Genomic DNA, 20,038 nt, shown 5'->3' on the forward strand with positions numbered 1-20,038 from the left:
AGAGACTTCAAGTTTACTATACACAGCCATTTAGATCAGTCAAGGAACTGCCTTCAGGTCATTCAAGAAAGAAATCACCATTAAAAATGCACTATCACTTTCAAGTAACAAACAGATGACTACAGAGAAATTGTTGTGATGGAAGACAGGTGAAATACCTATTTTATATATTTATTTATTATTTTATATATTTATTTATTATATATTTAAATATTATATATTTTGTTTCAAACTCCCTGTTTAACATATATGTAACATATATAAAACATAGCTTATATATATTTATAATATTATAAATATATGTAAAATAAATATATATAATAAATATATACATATATCAAGTTTACCAGGGAGTAGTTTGAAACAATACATTCACAACATTTATGTTGTTGATATCTTCTAATTACAGTGCAAATTATTTTTCAGTTCTAGTCAGCATTAAATTTCTTCCTTTACTTTTCATATATTTGAAATTGTATTTCAATTAGTGAAACTTGATTTGTCTGAACAAGTGAAAAAAATTACAAGAGAAAAGAAAACTCCACGAATGTCTTTTTTCTGCCTAGTGTAATATTCTAAATAAATCTAGCATAGTTAGCTCTAATCTAGGCTACAGTGCTCCTCACATATACAAGGGCACTGGTAGCTGAACAGGTTCTATAAACAAGAGCTAAAAAGTTACTCCACTAAAAGTGTTTGCAAGAATGAACTACTGGCCTTTTTTTAAACATGTGCAGGCTGGTAAAATTCTGGAAGTCCTATTAGATGAGCCAATGTTAACCTCAACTTTTCTGCACCTTGGTTTTGTGATTTAGATTTAGACATTCAAGAATAGTTCTGACTCTTATTACAATACTTTATAAAAATTTTGAGACTACAATAATTAAATATCAACACTCCACAGCCAAATAGCTCCTAGTGTTATCTTATCTTTCTTAGTTACTGAGATCTAGTAAGAACTTAGTGGAAGACCATTCGGACTGAAGAAGAGGGAGAAAGAGCTGTAACACAAAAGAGGGAAAAAAATGTAGGGGCAAGGACCTCCTCCTACATACTCCGCCACCCAGTCTCCAAAGATATTCATGCTATTTTTCCTCTTGTTAGCTTTTTCAGACTCTCAAAGCATCACTCTACATGCTTATCACAAGCTCCACTTATTTTTTAAAAAATACACTCTGCACAAAAATATCATCAGCTCTACATTTTATCACTCATGAAGTTCAAGTGAATTCCATACAGCCATGTATCTGCACACTGGAGTTTTCTTTGGTCGACTCTTTCTCCTCTTCACACCAGTGCTGTAGAAGAACATGGAACCATGCATTCCTTCTGAGTGCAATTAAATTGTGCTAAAACAATCAACATTAACAACTAGCTTGCTGCCATCTCCCACCAATGTTGAGGTATGTTCCATGCTGACCAATACCTGATTGACTATATAACTGATCACATATGGTACAACTGCCATGTTATCTAAAACACAAAAGTACAATCAGAATCACCCTATACCTCACTGTTTTCCACCACTGACTTCAACTAGATTAAGATCTTATCTATATGTTTACTTTAAAGACATTAGTCCTTAAGTCATTAGGATCAGTTTCGGCAACAGTGACAAACAGAAACCTATTTTTTGGAAGCTAATGGTAACTTTCCCACAATGTGTGCATTAATTGTAGGGTTCTTAACAGTTTGTTGTTTGGTACAGTTTCCTGGCTGGGAGGACCAAGTTTCTGCCAATTGGATGTTCCAGGCAAATAATAAGCAAAGAACTTCTGTTCCTATCTCTCTGTATACAACGCTAAGATGGTGTCAAAGAAGAATTCACTGTCATCTTGCTTTGTCTGCACAATTTCATACTGGACTTCGTCCTTGTAAAATTAGAAGTTATACAGCAGTTTCTCATCTTGTATTGAAATCATGGTGTCCATGATCATCATTTGAAAATGCCTCAAAATTACTTAGGAAAGCAGACTCTGAAAGGCTCACTGGCTTCAAACTGTGCATTCTGGCACTGCCACTTCAGACCATTCCCTACGTGAGGGCTTAAATGCAGGTTGGGGGAGGGGGTAAAATGTGTCTAGCTGTACTCTGGATCTGATTACATCTTCTTATAGCTCTGAGGATTTTATCACCTTTAGTTCCAGAGTGTAACTTAACCTGTGCATTCAGCCCTCATAGTGATCCTCCGTAGCCTCCAGTTGCACCTTTTTCCTTGCAGAAAGAAAATCTCAGCACGTGCATCCAAAAATGGGAGCATTAAGAAGTGTACTGGAGCATTTTTCAATCTATCATCTGTTTTTATTCCTCAACACTTGCTTTAGCTATCACTCTCCTGCTTTTCTGCAAGGTGAATCAAGCTCAGCATAATCTATCTTCACAGCTTCACACACAGAATGAGGACCCTGCAAAATTCTTAACCATCTTCATAAAGCTGAGCAGAGGTAAGCCTATGTATTCCAAGATACAGGATTAAGGTGAACTGCCCAACATTAAACACACGTTCATGGCTCCACGTTCCCAAACTAGTAACTAGACATTGTTATTTGTAGAGCCATTTGACCTTCATAATAAGTCAGTCTTCTGCATACTGAGAATAGGTGGAAGGAAAGAAGGTAAAGGCTACTTTTATCCTTCACATATCTAAGCAGTGCCAGAGGTACCAGATACATTTAGATTCTTCATAAGTTACTCAGAGACTATGCTGAAATATCAAGAATAAAAGCAAAAGGCTCCTTTCTTTAATAACTTACGCATGTGTCGAAGTTTTATTACACATCAGAGACATGCAAGGTTTGCCTAACAAGCATATTTTGGATAAAGGGTAAGCTGATACGAAAAGGTGACCCAAAGAGAGAGAGAGAGAGAGAGAGAGAGAGAGAGGTAATGTTGTAGTTACTTTTGATTCATGATTTTCTGAGTAGGGCAAATCCTAGGAGTAAAAGCAGTGAAAAGGAATGTGACTAAGTACTTGATATTTCTTTCCCCGTATGCCCAGCATGTCCTAGAGAGAAAACCAACAAACAGGAGCAAGGAAAAGCTACAAACATACAACCTTCCACTTTGCAGACATCAATTATTGCTCTTTTAAGAGCAGAATCAAAAGCACACCCAAACTTGTCTTTTTTCATTTTCCCTTTCCCATTTCTTCTACAAACCTCTAACTACATTCTACAAACCCCTAACTAACATTACATTAGGGAAATACTGAATGCTGCAAGACAGTTTGGAAAGACACTACTGCCTCAGTGTACCATGAAAATGACTAAATAGTGAGAAAGCAAATCATGCCTCAAAGTCAATAGCAAATACATAATTTTATCTGTCAAGAATTAACATGCAATGAACACTTGCAAAGTTTACTCTGTAGAATCTGTTAGCAGTTAGATGTGATTTCCCTCACATATGCTAACCGAGGAAGCCTGCAGAGGAGTAGATCCCATTAGACTCCTTTATTAAGAGCCTTAACAACAGCAAGTAGTATGTATGAACACCTAGAAAAGGATTATATCCTAAGAGATTGGTAGCTTACAGCCGGACATCTTACAGTAAAGACACAATTTGCAAGTATTTATCAGTACTTGTTCAGTTTCCATGAAGAATATTTGAAATGACCATTGAATAAGTGAGAGGGGAATAGTTTGTAATGCATTAAAAAAAAACCAAAGGTTATTCTAAAAAAATCACAGATTGGAGGAAAAAAAAAAAAAAAAATAACACCCATTTAGAGGCCATGAACAATTTTAGCTTATGGTTAAAGCTGGCAGACCACTGAAAAGCTCACCTTGATTTTTCACTTCTGTCATTATTTGCATTTTTCTTTTTTACCTGTTATCCAAAGGCATGTTTGAATTTTTTTCTTGAACATATTGTCAAATACACAAACATGTTTCTATTTTCTGGTATAATATCTGTCCTAAGCACTCTGTTAAAAGAGCTTAAGATGTTTTAAAAGTTCTTTTTCATTAAGTGAAATTAAGAATCTTGATAAAATATGCAAGCTATGGCTGTATATCCTGAAAACTATGCTGAAAGTATACGTCCCTTAAATTTTCCCGTCTCTTTGAATAAATAGATCCTCTGAGGTTTCCCAGAGTAGATATATTTTGGATTACTTGGGCTATCCAAAGAATGTTTTTGCTGCTCTGTGCCATTAGAGCTGGAAGTGCATTTATCTTGCTATAAATAAGGTGACTCTTAGAGAATGAAGTTCAGAAGTGTTAATTTCAACTCTTTAGTGAAGACATCTTAGATAGGTTAACTCCACATCTCAAACTAGTCTACTTTCACTCAAATTTGAAATGAATTCTGACCCTTATAACATATGCAAGTTTGAAAAAAAAAAAAAAAAAAGTAGGAAAACTGGTAAAATAACAGAATGATTATATAATGAGCTTTGTTATAAAAGCTAAGTGTTTACAGTGTTTCCAATTTTATGTGATGCCAACTGAAAGCTGTACCTAAAATCACAGAAAAAGATTAACTTAACTGTTTCAAAACAATCCATGTATGGAATCGCTATGTTCATCAGAAGCAAATCCACTCCGTCTTATCACATACGTGTCTAGGGTTAGATACGCTCTTTAAAAAACTAAAAGTGCAAAGAGAAAAATGCAATGGCAATTAACTGTAGTTTCATACTTTGACTACAGTTATTTATATATATATATATATATATATATATATATATATTACAGACACTAGTGTAAACAATATACAAAACATGGATGTTCAAGTTTGGAAATATTAAATAATGAAGATAACAAAGCAATACATAATGGGAGGTTCTTCCCTCTAAATAGGCACGGTTATCAGTGACTATTTTGAAGTACAAAAATATTTCTGAATTATACTGAAGCAATGCACCATCCAACTCCTTAGAACAGAAATTAATTGATAATTCTGTGGGTACAAATTTACATTAGAACTTACATCCTTAAAGGCTCTGCAGTAAAGCAAGCCTCTTTTTTGTTGTTTTTTTGGCATCTAAAGATGTGAACATGGCAACATGTTTTATGTATTATTTGTGTTTGTGTTCATATACATATGAGAGGTGCTCCAAAAGTAATGCCTCCGAATTTATTATCAGAGGCAGATGTTGGTGGTATCGCAGTAGGGGCTGAAGCTTCCCACCAATATTCCATTACACGCCATCTGACATGAAAGTGCATATGAAACATAAGAGTGTCATTGAACTCCTCCATGTGGAAAAAATCTCACCCACTGATATTCACTGACACTTGCTGAATATTTATGGAAACCAAAGAGGGGATGTGAGCACAGTGAGGTGGTGGGCGGTGTGTTTCAGTAGTGACAACAGCAATGTGAAAGACAAGCCACATTCCAGAGGCTGTAAACAACTGTCACACCAAAAATGAAGAGTATCTCAATCAGTTCATCAGGGTAAACCAGCAGATCATAACAAGGGAACTGTGGACAGAGCTGAATATCAGCTTAAATACACCGGAAACAATGGTGGGAAGGTTGGAATATCACAAAATTTGCATCAAGTTAGTCCCATGATTGTTCACACAGGAACAAAATGAACACTGTATGTTAAGTTTGTCAGGATCCATTGATCCAAAATGAGACTGAAGGTGATAGTTTCTTGGACACAGCATCTTTCTCTTGCAACAAAATAATCCCAGGCCCCATATTAACTTGAAGACCATGGTTATCTGGACTGTTCTAACATACCTGCCTATATTCTGGATTGACACCTTTTGTTTTCCATCCATTCAAGCTGATGAAAAATGGTATGCATGAGCAACATCTTCCTAGCAACAATGCCATCACAGCAGCTGTGAAACTGGTTCACCTCTGCTGGTGCAGACTTTTACAAGTGCAGCATACAGGCTATCATTGGTCCATCGCTGGTGAAAATGCATAGCTAATGGTGGTGACTATGTTGAAAAACAGTGTTTTGTAGCTGAGAATTTGCTCAATCAGTGTTACTGTGCTCTATCTGTTGTAGTTTCAATGCAAATAAATAGGAGGCACTACTTTCAGAGCAACCTATGCATATCACACAGTAATAAGCAGTATGTAATAGAAGCGTCCTAGTCCTTTTTTTTATATATATGTATCTTGCCAATTACTGTAACAGTTTTTACAACCTGTAAAGTGTAAAGTGACCCATAAAACTCTATTCAAGGCAATGACAGCATTACTCTTTATTATTCAGAAAATCTGGAACCACTGAGCTTCATCTGCATTAGCATAATTAAAGATCTTCCTTATTTACCAACTGAACCATACTCTACGAACTAGACTACTAATGCCACCCAGCCACACAAAGTTTCTGCACTTATTAACAATATCAGTGAGAAGACAGAAAGTTTTCTAAACACTCATGCCAGCCTTTTCAGTACAGTTTATAAGCTACTTTCATATAGATTTTAAGTGTACTGTTTTTGCATACTGTGGTAGGTGTCATGAAGTCTGTAATAGAACTAAGACGCAACCAAGTACTTATGAATAGAGCCAAGGAGGGAATGACCCTTTCAAGACAAGTTTAGACTCATGCCCAGATAAACTGACACCACAGGCTTAGCCATAAGCATCATAACAAGAAAGCAATGCTCCCTGGACCATTTATGCTTTTAAGAGGCTATTAGGTGTTGCCAACTCAGAAAATTCAGTCACAGTGAAAGCAAAAGTCCATCACAGAAGATTTGGGAAAGGCTTACTATTAGCCAGAAGACAGTACTTATTTAAAAGCAAAACTGAGGTGTGACTCTCACCCTGAGTGTGAGAGTGAATTTCAATGACATCAATGAGAAATGGTAAAATAAGCCAGTTTTCAAAAGTAGTCAGCACTCCCGGGGGGGGGGGGGGGAATCTCATTTGAGGCACTTACATAACAAAAGTTTCATATACTGCAGTTCATTTTTACTGAGAAACTAAGCATCTGTTTAACTAGTACAAATCCATCCATTCATATCCCAATATGAAAATAAAAAAGTATTTTTAAGGCATTTTTTGTGCTATCCTGTAAGCAGAAAAGAAAAAGACACGATAAATGCAATGAAAAATATAACTCAATATTCTCAACAAATAAAACTAAAATTCAGTCTGGAGGGAATATAAAAGTGCTGCATTAGCACTGCAAGAACACTATTTTACACATTCAGAAAAGGAAACACCTTAAGTCAATCATGTTTGATTGCTACTATACAGTTATTTGTGAGTAAATAAACCTTGCAATGGAGTGGGGAGATGAACTGGCAATTTGCTGCAGCTTTGAGTTACAAGTTGTATACAATGGAGCAAACTGCAAGCAGTCCTGTTATAGCCTATCAATGTGGATGAAGCTAAGCAGAAGACCTCAAATAGGCAATGTTGTATTTGAACAATGATAAAACAAGATCGAGATTTCTTCAGCCTTCAGGCAAAGTTGCGCAGGACAGATCAAAAGAACTGTCCCCCACAGTCTGAAGCACAAACTGCCAGCAGAGTAAGGCAGACAATGTTATCTTCCTGAGACAGGAAAACTTTGTTTACAGACTTCTCAGCCATAGCTAGCAGTGCATAGAATCAGAGTGGGTTAGGCTGGACAGGACATTAAAGACCACCAGCCTTCCTGCCTCATTAAGTTCTTCTTCCAGTCTATATTTGTACCTGGGATAGCCTTGACACAAGTGCAGCACTTTGTGCATGGCCTTGTTAAACCTTGTTAGATTCTTCTGTGCCTACTTTTCAAGTGTGTTCACCTCCCTCTGGATTACATCCCTCCCTCTGATTCTATCAACTGAACCACTCAGCTTGTTATCACCACCACTCTTGCTACCTATGTCATTGATAAAGATGTTGAAGAGCTCTGGTCCCAAGACAGACCCCTAGGGAATACCAGTTGGTCCAGCCTCCACCTAGACACAGAGCTAATGACTATAACCCTCTAGCTAAAACCATCCAACCAATTCTTTACCCACCTAACAGTCCTTCAAATCCATTTACATCCAATTTAGAGATAAGGATGCGGTGCAGGGCTGCAGGATCACGTCAAAGCACAAGTCCAAGCAAACAACATCAGTGGCCCTTCACTCGTCCACTGATGTTGTCACTCCATCATAGAAGGCCACCAGACTAGTCAGGTATGATCTGCCCTTAGTGAAGCTGTACTGGCTATCTCAGATCATCTCCACATCTCACAAATGTCTTAACATCTCTTCCAGGAGGATCAGCTCCATGATCTTCCCAGGCACAGAGGTGAGGCTCACTGTCCTGTAGTTCCCCAGGTCTTCCTTTCTACTCTTGTTGAATATGGAAATGATGTTTCCCTTTTTCCAGTCACCAGGGACTTTACTTGACAGCCATGATTCTTCATAGAGCAGCTTAGTTCTGCTGTCAGAATGGAGCAGCTAAAAGCAAGTGGAAAATGCCTGTTGTTGGCTCTTTCAGAGGTTCTCCAACACTCTGGACTGTGTCACGGCCATCATTACTACAGGCAGGTATGGATCATGGAAGAAATAGTAATTCCACATATCTTTATAGATAATTTTGGATGAGAAAGAAAGGAACATGGGAGAAACGAAATTATTCCCCCTTAGCACAAATGTGCTGAGCAGAATAAGAAAGATTTCTTCAGTTTTGAATATCTGGGAGCAGATTAGCTGCTCACAGTACTCACTATATGAATGGGAGAAATAGGTATTTGTCAGTAACATAATGGATAGTGTACAAACCCAAAAATTTCATATGAAAAAAAAAAATGTTTTTCAGACTCTTTTCTAATAAATTTTAAAGAGTAGATTAGAAATAATAAGCTAATTACCATAAGTGTCTATTTATTGAACAGTTTTATTACCATACACAGCATGAACAGCTCACAGCAGCAGCTTCTGAAACCAACAGTGAATCCATTCTGCATTTCCTACACATTCTCTGTGTTTGTCAGGAATAGTCCAGAGGCTTTTCTAGGTTTTCAGAAGTATAAAGTAAGTAGTTGCCCACTTTTGCAAGATACCTGTCACTGGTGATTACAATATTTACTATGGTAGCTTGTGCATCATTATCTCTACTGCACATTTCCCTCCAGTCTTGATATTTCCTAAAAAATTCTCTGTATGTCACTCATAGCAAAAAGTACTTCATTCTGTTTTACTGATACACAGCATTTATGTATCTTTCCGTGTAAAAAAGCAGATATCTAATGACCTCTCAACATGTATTTAGGAGTGAAAATTCATCCCTGAGGCCCTTTCTTTCTCCTGAGCTCAGTCTCCAGTTCAAACATTGGCCAAGACACAAATAAACAAACATGAGTAAATATGAGACTGGTCTGCCATTTCTCCCCAGCAGTAGAGCCTGCCAGCACCAGATATGGATCCAGAGGTACTGCTGGGTTTGCCTCTTCCAGAATAAATTTTCCAAGGAGCTACACCCTCGTCTAGCTTTTTCAGATTTTGAAAATCACTGTTTATGACTGTGGCTACAATAGTTGACCTAACCAGAAGTGCTAGGACTCAAACCACAGACTTTGGAAAGCAATGGGATCCATACGCTACAGACTCCGCATTTTGAGAGTCTATGGTATGAAAGGTCCAGTGCTAAGCCACACAAATGGCCATGCCAGGATAATTTTTCAGATTCTGCAAGTCACATCCATATTGATAAGCCTTTCTAAGTCTGGTGTAGTCTTAAATGGACAATAAATCTGTTTGTTGGATAAAGTCTATATAAATAGTGATAAATGTCCCAGTACTACTGGGCAGACTCTTCCTGCAACTACAGCGGGTGTTTATCAATTTCCCGCTGAGCTAGGGTTGACTTTCAAATTTCCTCTAATCCTATTATAGTAAACATAGTACAGCTCTCTGGCAAACAAGGGAAACATTCTTCATGTAATATCATATCCTTCTTTGAAAGAAACCTTAGAGATGTCCAGAAAAGAACAAGGCTCAACTTGGAATGACACAACAATCCTGTTTCCAAAAAAGCTTAAGTTTTATAAAATATTAGATTTTAACCTTTTTTTTTTAAAAAAAAAAAAAGTACTTTTTTTTATAAATAGAAAATTGGCAATTTCTGATAGTTACTCAATCTTATGTTTGCAAATATCATACTTTAAAGTCAGTTATCTGAAATAAAAATGTTTTTTGGAAGCTGCATACCTGAGTTGAACAATAAGTCAACTGGCATTTTGGTGCTAGAATTCAGAAAAAAAAATAAACTCTAGCTTGTGAAGGTGCTTTTTCAACACTTCATCAAGAAGAAAGCACATCAAGTGCATAGAAGTTTTAAAAAAATGCGAATAAAGAAAAACAAATGGGATTTGTTACAGTACAATTTGTATTTAAAGCTCCTTCTCATTTTGGAGGAATTTATGGTAGACAAAGGTGGGATCTGTCTTGCAGCTATTAAAAAAATAAAATAAAATAAAATAAAATAAAATTAAATTAAAAAAGAAAAATAAAGAAATAGAAGGAGAGAGAGAAAAAGAGAGAGAAAGAAAAACTAGATTGAGCTGTTGAATTTATTCTTGTAAGAGACAGAAGGGACTTTGGAAACCTCAGTGAGAGCTAGAGTAAATGACAAAAACTAGCTCAATTTCCAACTACACACATTTTTCTCAGTTAGTTCAGGGACCCTACAGAAAAAGCGACACATAAAAAACAGCACACGTGTGATTTTCTTTTTTTTTTTTTTTTTTTTTTTTGTGAATTTGAATGTAACTATACATTTTCTTAAAAACTGGTTTATGTTACACTGAATCCTCAGTTTCAGATAACCTTAACAAGACACAATTTTGGGCTACGACTTTAGTTAAAGATCAGCTTCAGTAAGGAATGGGAAAGCAGAAGAAAGAAATCAACAGTCTTGCCCTGAGTATACACGATCTAAGATGCTTATAGATTGTAAATATTTGTGTTTAAGAACACCTGGGCAAAAGTTATTTTCACTGAATTATCAGGAAAAGTTTCCATGGGATACATTAAGGAAGAATATAGACCAAAATCAACAAATATGCTCAGTATAAATCCATTGTATCCGCTAATCTGAAAGGTGTCAGCCAGAGAACAAATTAAATTAAAATATGACAGATAGCAATCTCTCTCTTTACAGGAGACTTTACTGGATGAATCCATTAAGTCATGCAATAGTAACAGAGCATGTTCACATATTTCCCATCTTCACTGCCTGTCAACCTCCTCTTGTTCCTAGGAAAGGACACTGAGCTCCAAATAATAATGTTGTCAGAACAGAAACTGACAAACGATAGATGGATCATAACAAAAAACATGCCTAGAGCAAGGAAATCTGACATCTGAGAACTGGGATGTTTTCATTTTGGGTAGAAGCTCTGACCCACTATTTACACCCCTGTCCCAATCTCTCCCACATCTCTTTAAATGACTACTTTTCAGATGTTATCTGCGTGGAGACTAGCCAGATTTATGGGCAGGATCCTACTCAACTCTACGCCAAACTAGTTTTTGGCCTCACTGGAAATAGGATTATGTCTGAGACTTGGAAGAGGAAAAAAAAAAAAAACTTCTTTCTTGCCAGAAATGGTCATGCAGAATTTTTACAATGCTGTTTATTTTTTTGTTAGCACTACTGTAGAATATCAGGCTATTCAGTGTTAGCATAATCGCACTTAAACAGACTGGTAGAATAGACTACACATGGCTGTAGTCCATAGTGAAACTGCATGCAAATGAAGAGAGGCAACCAGTTCACTTGTAGCCCCAGCATGGTGCAGTTTTCCAGTTCTAACAAGTGTTTGTACAAGGTAAGGTCAATAACGCATTCTGTATGAGTTGTGCAAATGTTGTTTCCAACTCTGAAGAGGAGTTAAAAATTTAGGAAATTTCTAAGATTTATTACTGTTAAATACACAGTCTGATGTTATATTTGTGCACTGCCCATCACACTCAATAAAAACAGTTTCCAAAATGAAATTTGGAGGGTAAATGCTGTATTTTCCTTTGCCAGCGTACTTTTCTTCTCCCACTTACTTAACACAAAATAGGCAGAAATAAAATCTTTATAAGACTTTCTGTATTCGAATGTATCACCACTTTAATTTCCTCCTAGTTTTTTCAAATACTCACTTCCATGACTTTAAAACTGTCCAAAATGAGAAAATTTTACCTTTCTGTTTCTATAAAGACTCTTATAGTAAAGATGGTAGCATGCATATTTCTATACATAATATACATTTACAACATAATTCCATATGTCAGTGTAGCCTTTAAAAATCTGACCCTTATGACTAACCTAAAGTATTCTGCTATAGTTATTACATACATTATAGAGAAAAAAAGAAAAAAAAGAATAAAAGTATATAAAAAAAAAGTTGTACACAGAGTTGTACCCAGAATGGAAAATGAATGCGAAAAATAGATGCTGTGAGGTATCCTTTTGACGAAGACAGGTGACAGGTAAGACTTCCATGGTTGTACCCCACTGGATATTGAAAGATAGATTGCCCCATGTTGTAAAGATCTGGAGGAAGACACATTTTTGTGGTCTGTTTCCCTTTCTGAAGCAGGCATCAAAAATCTTCTTGAAACAAACAAACAAACAAATGGTAATAAAAGGCTTAATGCACCAAGAACGAGAAATACCATGTTTTCAAAGTGGCATACCCATAACCTAGGCAACTCATCTTAAAGTCTATCTGTGCTTCATCCCACAAAGCAGCTGTGTATAAGAATAAAGTTAGGAGTAGACAACCTCTAGTAATACAGTCATCAAGAAAGGAAAAAAATCTTGTTTTTGAAATCATTTTGAATAGAACAACGTTTTTTGCTTTTGAAAGTGCTTTTTGAGCAGTCACAGCAATGTAGAACTAGGTGGGCATATACAGCATTCATACTATCCACATACAACCCTGCAAACTACGTTATGAACTCTGTGAACACATTAAGCGTGAAATTAAAGTGTGAATAAGACTGATTTTTGCAGCAGTGACAATGATCTTACAACCCACTGAAAGGAACTGCTTTAGCATGAGAGGCTGGACTCTATGATCCCCAGAGGTCCCTTCCAACCCCCATGGTTCTGTGATTCTGCTACTGAGCAGAAATTATCTGAGCCCCTAATAGTTCCAGTAATGTATTTTCTAGCCAGAAATGCTTTCATACAAAAGATAACGGTAATGGTTTATTATTTTTTTAAAAAAACATCTTTTTTTTTTCTTATTTAAAATAATTGTCACAAAAGCAGCAAGCTAAGGGGGTACAAGAAAGTACAGTCAGCCAAATCACCGACCAGAGAAATGTTTTCAGCTTTAAAGTGACAAATGCACACAAAAATGTTTTAGAGCTTTTTAACCAGCATCTGTTTCTAAAACTATCTGGGCAGCTCGCACTCTCACCTGCCTAGACTGCAGGCATTGCCCCTTCCATAGAGTGTGCTCCTGGGGTGCTATGGGAAGCGCAGTCAGCCGGCACACTGCACCCATGGAATGCAGAGCAGCAGCGCTACGCGACAGTTTTCAAGTTTCGAGCCAATATTTTTCACCACTCCCAGATGACACGAGGAACATAAACACAGCCTTGCGAACCATCACACACACCGCGGCTACAGCCAACGCGGGCAAACAAGCACAGTGGGGCACTGGTTGTCCTTTTTTAAGCACAACGGCTGTGTCCGCATTCAGCAGGCAAGCTCAAGCCTGCGTTATCCAAAGTTCTCACTCTAAAAGTAGTCTGCAATCGCATACCAGACTGTTACAAAACAAAACCAAACCAAAACACCTCTCCGTCTGCGGAGAGCTCAGTGAGTACAAGCACAACCAGGGGTACAAGCTGGCTGCAGGGCCATGATCTCCTGGGCCAGAACAGCCCCTCAATAACACTTCTGCAGCAGTGGTGCGAAGATCAGGGAACAGTCAACGCCCTGGAAGTACTGCCTGCCTCAAACTGGGCTGTGCACCAGCACTGCGTGCTGCAAATCAAATGCATCTATGTTAGCAACAGATCGGCCCAACAGGAACACATGGAATACAAGTGTGGGAGACTTTGTACCAATGCTAAATGCATTTTGTAGGGTTTTACTTCAGGCTAGCACTGGTCTAGTCCCACGGACGGAATTTCCAACAGTGACTCAAGACTCCAGCACATCTTCCAGTTTAGATTCATCCTAAAGGAATCCAGCTGGCCCACCATGAGGTATATGGAGATGGACAGTAAGTGGGAACAACTGGGAGACTGGCGTCAAAGAGCCCTCCTGATAGGAACCACAATCCTAATATAAATGCACAGCCACGCCTATCAGCATCTGGGAGAGTGAAGGGAAAGAACTCAGTGTGCAGCGCTTGAGAGGCTCTTCGGGTGTCAGGAAATCTGCACAGTGACTTCAGCAACTCAGCTTGACTGCTCTACATGCAGCGCCGCTAAATTTACATTGAAACCTTTCTAATGCAAGCATCCAATCATGGTACATTGGGATTTGTCTTCTACCACATTTATCAAGAAAATCGCAGCAGGACAAAGCTATTTGTTACCAAAGGGATTGATCTGCATATCCTTGATTTACACTCACATAAGCATTCACAAACGATGACCGAAATCCATCAATTTCCAAAGGACAGGGTATACCTGCATAGTTCAGCTGGAAATTCAGACTGTTTTTTGCCATTACCTGATACTATGGAAAGAAACAAAATTCCCCTCAGATTAATTCTTCACCTTCCCACGCCTTTGTTCTATTCCACACTGTAGGAGTGTCTCGTGAAAGCACAGTCTATTCAAGAGACAAACAAAAAGCAAATAGATCAGCTAGACCAGCCGCTCAACATCCAGAGATAGAGGCGTTCATTTTGGTGCCACCCTTTCAGAGCCACTCTGATGCTGCTCACTGGCCTTATACCACTCCTGGTCCTGCTCAGATGCTGAGCAACCCTCACTGCTATGGGCACACTTCCTTCAGGCACAGAGCTCTGTGTGTGCACAGGAGGTGAAAAAGCAAAATGCCACAGCCAGACTGTCCTTCCTTCCACAACACATTGAGCAAATAGGTCCATCCTCTGCAGCTTTATAGTGATCACACACAGCTCTTCAGAACTTAGGACTTCACTTCTTGGATGATGGCAGTGCGTTGCAGACTGTGTGACAAAACTGAGGAAAGGTGCTTTGCTCAGAGCCTGCACAGAGCCTTCTTGGCAGAAACCAGACTGCCTCTATTACATTATTTTGTCAAGGCTCTGCTTTCTAATCCTAGAATATTAACGTTCCTCCTTAGCATTTGGAAAGGCCAGCCTGAAAGTTATGCACCAAAGTTACCAAGTGAAGCATCTGCATAAGAAAATCTCTCAGGCACATATTTCAGGTGACACACATTTCTTGGAGTTTACACAACAGATTTATCTCCTGACAGCAGTGTCTCCATTGCATCAGTGCTGGTGGGCAGCAAGGACTCTGTGCTCACGCTCGTTTCTCTCTGCTTTAGCACTAAGCAGCCCAGAAGCAGCCTCAGCACCAGCATGACCCAGGGCTGTGGGCAGGCAACTCCTGCACCTGTTGCCTGGGGACTCCTGCAGGATTTTGAACTGGGGTTGTCCTTGGGGAGCGTCTGCCTCAGTCACTGCTAAGACCGATGCCCACCTGATGGCACTTATTGGGCTCTCATCCAATTCATTTCGCCTCTTTTGTAAAAGGAGAGGTTAAACTTGTTATGGGCTGTTAATTTCATCCTCAAAAACTCCACCAAAGTTATATAATCCCTTTCACAATAGTGTGCTAAAAATAAGAGTCGTTCAGCCAAATGCCAGTGCAATTTTTTTATGGGACCTGTGACTCCAATTCTGCAAGAGCGCTTATTTCCTTAGCTCTTGCAGAAAGTCAAGCATGGTATGATGATAATCATCATCTGCAGGATGAGAAAGTGGCTCCCATGTATTTTCACCCTCCCATGTATTTTCAACTCCTGACTTAAAGCAGTGCTGGATCAGATCCCTCGGAGGAAGGGGGGGGGGGGGGGGTTCATAATCGCAAACCATCATTAACCCAAAGCAAAGAAAGAAAGGTACAAAGGGGCACAGCTCTCACGCACGCACGCGCTGCCATACTCCCGGCCCGGGGGGCTCCGGCCCTGCAGGTACCTGGGGCAGCCAAGGGAGCCGCCTCTAGGGTTGCTGTGCGCGGAGCCGCCCCGCGGGCGGGCAGCTCCCTCCGGGACGCGGCGCTGCCGACGCCGCCGCCGCCGCCGCGCGGAGACGCGCTGTCAGCTCTCGGGGCCCTGCGCCCTGCCCTACAGCCGGCATAGGAAGAGAAGGGAAGGAGGAAAGCGAGCGGCCGCCACCGGTCACCCCGTACCTGCGGTGAGGCGAGGAAGGCTCCGCAGCGCGCTCCGTCCTGCCGGCTATAGGTCCAAAGGCGGGGTGGAGCGGGGTCGCGGTCCTCGCCCGCTGGCGGTGGTGCGAAGTCCTCGCTCTCTGCAGATGCCCATAGGCGCCCGGTGGGAGAGCGCGGTGCTGGGAGAGAGCGAGGCGGCTCGGCCGGGTCCCAGCTGCGGAGGGGAGCTCGGAACTGACTCCTCTCAGCCGCTGCCCGAGAAGAGGATCAAGCCCCAGCTTTCGATTGGCTCCGGTGGCCAAACAGCTCGCACCAGCCTCCTGCCCGCCCGCCGCCCGCCTCCCCGCGCCGCAGCCGCACACGCTCCGCTCCCGCCGCTCCTCTCCCGCTGTCGGACGCAGCCCTGGCCTTCTCACCCCCTTCGCCCCACCAGGACGCCCGGTCCCGGAGCTATTGTTCAGGCGAGGACGTTCTCGCGTCCCGGGTCCGACGGAAAACACTCGTTCCCTCCGCTGGCTGAAGGACCTGAAGCTTTAAGCGTTTGTGACACTCTGTGTCACGCTCAATATTCAGCCACGTTTGTTCTCAGAACGTTTTCTCAAATATCCCCGGCTAGTCAAATTAAAAGCATGCAGAGCCTGATCACCTGAGGGCTGAATCGGATGTGGGACAAAGCATTCTTTGCCTCAGTTCAGTTTGCTTTTCTTACACTGTTTGGGTTCCTTGCCCCTTTCTTGGTTAAATCCACGTCAACTCACAGCGTGCACAGCAAATAGAACCAGGATGCTTAGCCTCGTCTTCCCACATCTACAGTTACTAAATCATAGCAACTCTGACTGTCATTTCTCGGTGCATCTGGGCTGCTGGTGTTCTATTTGCTTGGGCTGACTTCAGTGGCTTCTAAAAAAGGAGTTTCTCTCTCACAGACATGCGGCTGTGTAAAGCCAAATCAGACCTGTCTTCTGGGGGAAACGGCAGTCCCTTGGTTGCAGCGTGACCCTCTGTTTAAACAAGAAGACAGCTCAATGGGACAAATGGGCCCTTTGGGTTTTCTCGGCACAGGAAGATGTTGTAATCTTTCCAGTAAACGTGTTGGCAAAATTGCTTATTAAAAATCAGGAAGAACAAAAATTATCAGTAGTAACAGATGTGCTCGTTATTAATGTAATGATCTGCATCTGAGAGGTGCTGTTAAGTAGTGTTGGTATATCAGGTGCCCTCAAAAGTCAGCATTTATTCACATTTACTGTTGTGGCATTTGAAACACAGAGGATGCAGTTGCTGAGATACTCCTGCATTGCAGCATATATATGTTTTTAAATGGCAACTTCCCCAACATTTCAAGTAGATTCTGTGGATTTGGGCTATTTTTTTGTTGGTAGCTTTGGGGTGTTTTGTTTCCTTTTTTTTCATAAGGTTGGCTCCTATTTCTCCCTCTCTAGAAAAAGTGCGCATGCAGATCTAGTTAACAAAATGGTTTTGTTTATTTTTTTTTTCAGGGAGAAGTCAGAACAATAAGAACAGAAATATTGAGAAATATACGAAAACAAAGATATTTAGAAATATCCGTACTTGTGGTATAGTCATTCCTTATGTTACCAGCTCTGGTAGTGGAAATGTCCCTCGGTGAATTCAGTGGTTCTATACCTCTGGAACATGAGAGTAACAAAATAAATAAATAAATTTACTGTTTCTTTATTACTATACGTGCTTCCTTCATATATTTCCTATTTATTTTTTGCTGAGATAAATGAAATTGCTGGCTTAGAGACCACATAACGACCCTTGGCCCAGTGGGTTCAGCCCCAGCTGCCACAGCAGCTCCCTGACCCCACCAACACCTCCACAGCAGGCACGTTTCTTCCTGCATCTTCTTGACCCATTCTCCTGCCTTATTTTCCATCAGAATTTCCCATGTCAAAAAGTGATTCCTACTTTCACACTGTCTCTTTTCTTGGAAGAGTCCTATATGTAATATAGAATTGCTGCTTCCCATAGCCCATTCTCAACGTTGCATTTGTCTCCTTTTTCAGTTCAGATTCCTTTGCAGCACTGATTAGGTTTCCCTCCAGTCTTGTTCAATTTAATAGCTTTTAACCTGTCTGTTTTATTTATGTCTGCTTAAGTGCTTATTTAATCTTTTCCTTTATAACTATAATGACCTTCCACAGGTTACTATAATCCTAGAAGGTATGTGGAGAATTTAAAGATTTAAAAGTCGTTTGACTTCATAAATAATTTTTATTTTCTCATTATGTGCCTTATTTCTAAAACAGGGATTTTTCTATTACAATCAGTATTTGTTTCTCACAAATATTCCTTCTGCATATCTTGTAGTAGGGCTTGGTGAGAAATTCTGGTTACAAAACAGCTTTATTTATTTATTTTTTATATACGTACAATTTTGATAATGGGAATTACAAGAGGTGTTGATCTGTCATTGGAAATATGTAACACATTTGTTCTCTGCCACAATTTTATGCCATAATTTTACGCTGTAAAAAGTATTTTAGTTTATGTGCAGGTTTAATTTTTAAAATGTTGTTATTACTGTATCTTTCCTACAGCCTCATGTCTGTTGCATGCCCTGCTTAAGCAAATTAACCAAATTTTTAACAGCCCCTGCCAATTACACATGCTGTTGAAGCATATATCTATTTTTATTCTATGTATTTCTGGATGGTCTTTCCTTCTGATGTGGCCATTCTTCAGAAATGGCTATTATCCATATCTTTGGTCTCATGTTGAGACAAAACACAAGCAACCAGTGCCCATCTCCTTCACAGCAAGGACTATATCTCTGTCACCATCATGATAGAAACACTGTTCTGCTTTGCAGCACTGAGCACCATGATCTGTGACAGTGTCTGGCCAGAGCACCTGGAGAAATAGTAGCAGTGTCCCAGGGCCATGGAAGTCCTGGGAAGTGGGAGCAGCCCATCACACTCCAACCTCCTCCTGTCCCCAAGTAAGATTCACAGTTTCTTAGATGGAAAAAAAAAGCCTGAGTGTTCTGTTAACGTCATTACACCCATTTTCCTTGCGCTGACCGGATAACCTTGTTATATGCTAGAGGTTCAGCACATGCTGTCCTCTCTCAGGCCCTGCAGCCAAGCGCTGTAGCCAGGAACTGAGAGTTCAGTATCCTGGGAAGCCTGACTACCTGAGATTTGGGCACAGAAGGAGATCTCGCTAACTGCTTTCATTACGTGGTGTCCCATTTGGTCCTGAAGAAGCTTCTTGGCTAAACTGCTTTATCTCTTTGTAGACTTAGGTCATCTTTGTCTAAGACTTTACCTTTTACTGCAAGCTCTTTCATTTCCTAACCTTGCTTTTGATTTGCTCGTTGGTTTGGGGTAGCCCTGATTTCTCCATTTTTCTGAGTACACTTTCCATCTGGAGCCTTGGGCTGGTCTGTCCTTGCGGACTGACTCGTGATCTTGAGTTTCCTCGGGCTCAGTGACTGATCCCACCCCAACTACAGTCACCACGTGAAAGCATTCCAACTTGTGGCTCCTTAACAGTACCCACTTATATCCACCTTACTCAATGGAAATGATATTGCGTGATATCACAGTACTGACGCAGAGAATTTAGCTCATATCTTATCTGCATGATAATTCAGCACCTCTGTAAGAGACTGTAGCAGTGGTATTGGGTAAAGGTTTAGGAGAATCTATGAGAGCACATGAGAATATCATGCCCCCTTAGGATAAATCACACTTGTCAAGATCTTCAACAGCTCATACTGTTTTCATAGACAATTAGGCACCTAAATGCCTTTGGACATAGTG

At 40.0% G+C, this 20,038-nt stretch overlaps 1 protein-coding gene across 2 annotated transcripts in view; it reads right to left on the bottom strand.

Annotated features, from left to right (window-relative positions):
• Nucleotides 1-16,536, bottom strand: part of GREM2 (gremlin 2, DAN family BMP antagonist) — a 41,350-nt gene extending 24,814 nt beyond the window's left edge. The window contains exon 1 of one of the 2 annotated variants that reach the window (XM_052701860.1): nt 16,266-16,536. The gene's annotated coding sequence lies outside the window, so the exon portion shown is untranslated. Of the gene's footprint in view, nt 1-13,324; nt 13,410-16,265 lie in introns of those variants that run through there. The other variant, XM_052701849.1, reaches the window with a different exon arrangement.
• Nucleotides 16,537-20,038: the final 3,502 nt, after the last annotated feature.

Source organism: Tympanuchus pallidicinctus, unplaced genomic scaffold (assembly GCF_026119805.1).
Source record: "Tympanuchus pallidicinctus isolate F22 unplaced genomic scaffold, pur_lepc_1.0 scaffold1, whole genome shotgun sequence".
Lineage (NCBI taxonomy): Eukaryota > Metazoa > Chordata > Aves > Galliformes > Phasianidae > Tympanuchus > Tympanuchus pallidicinctus.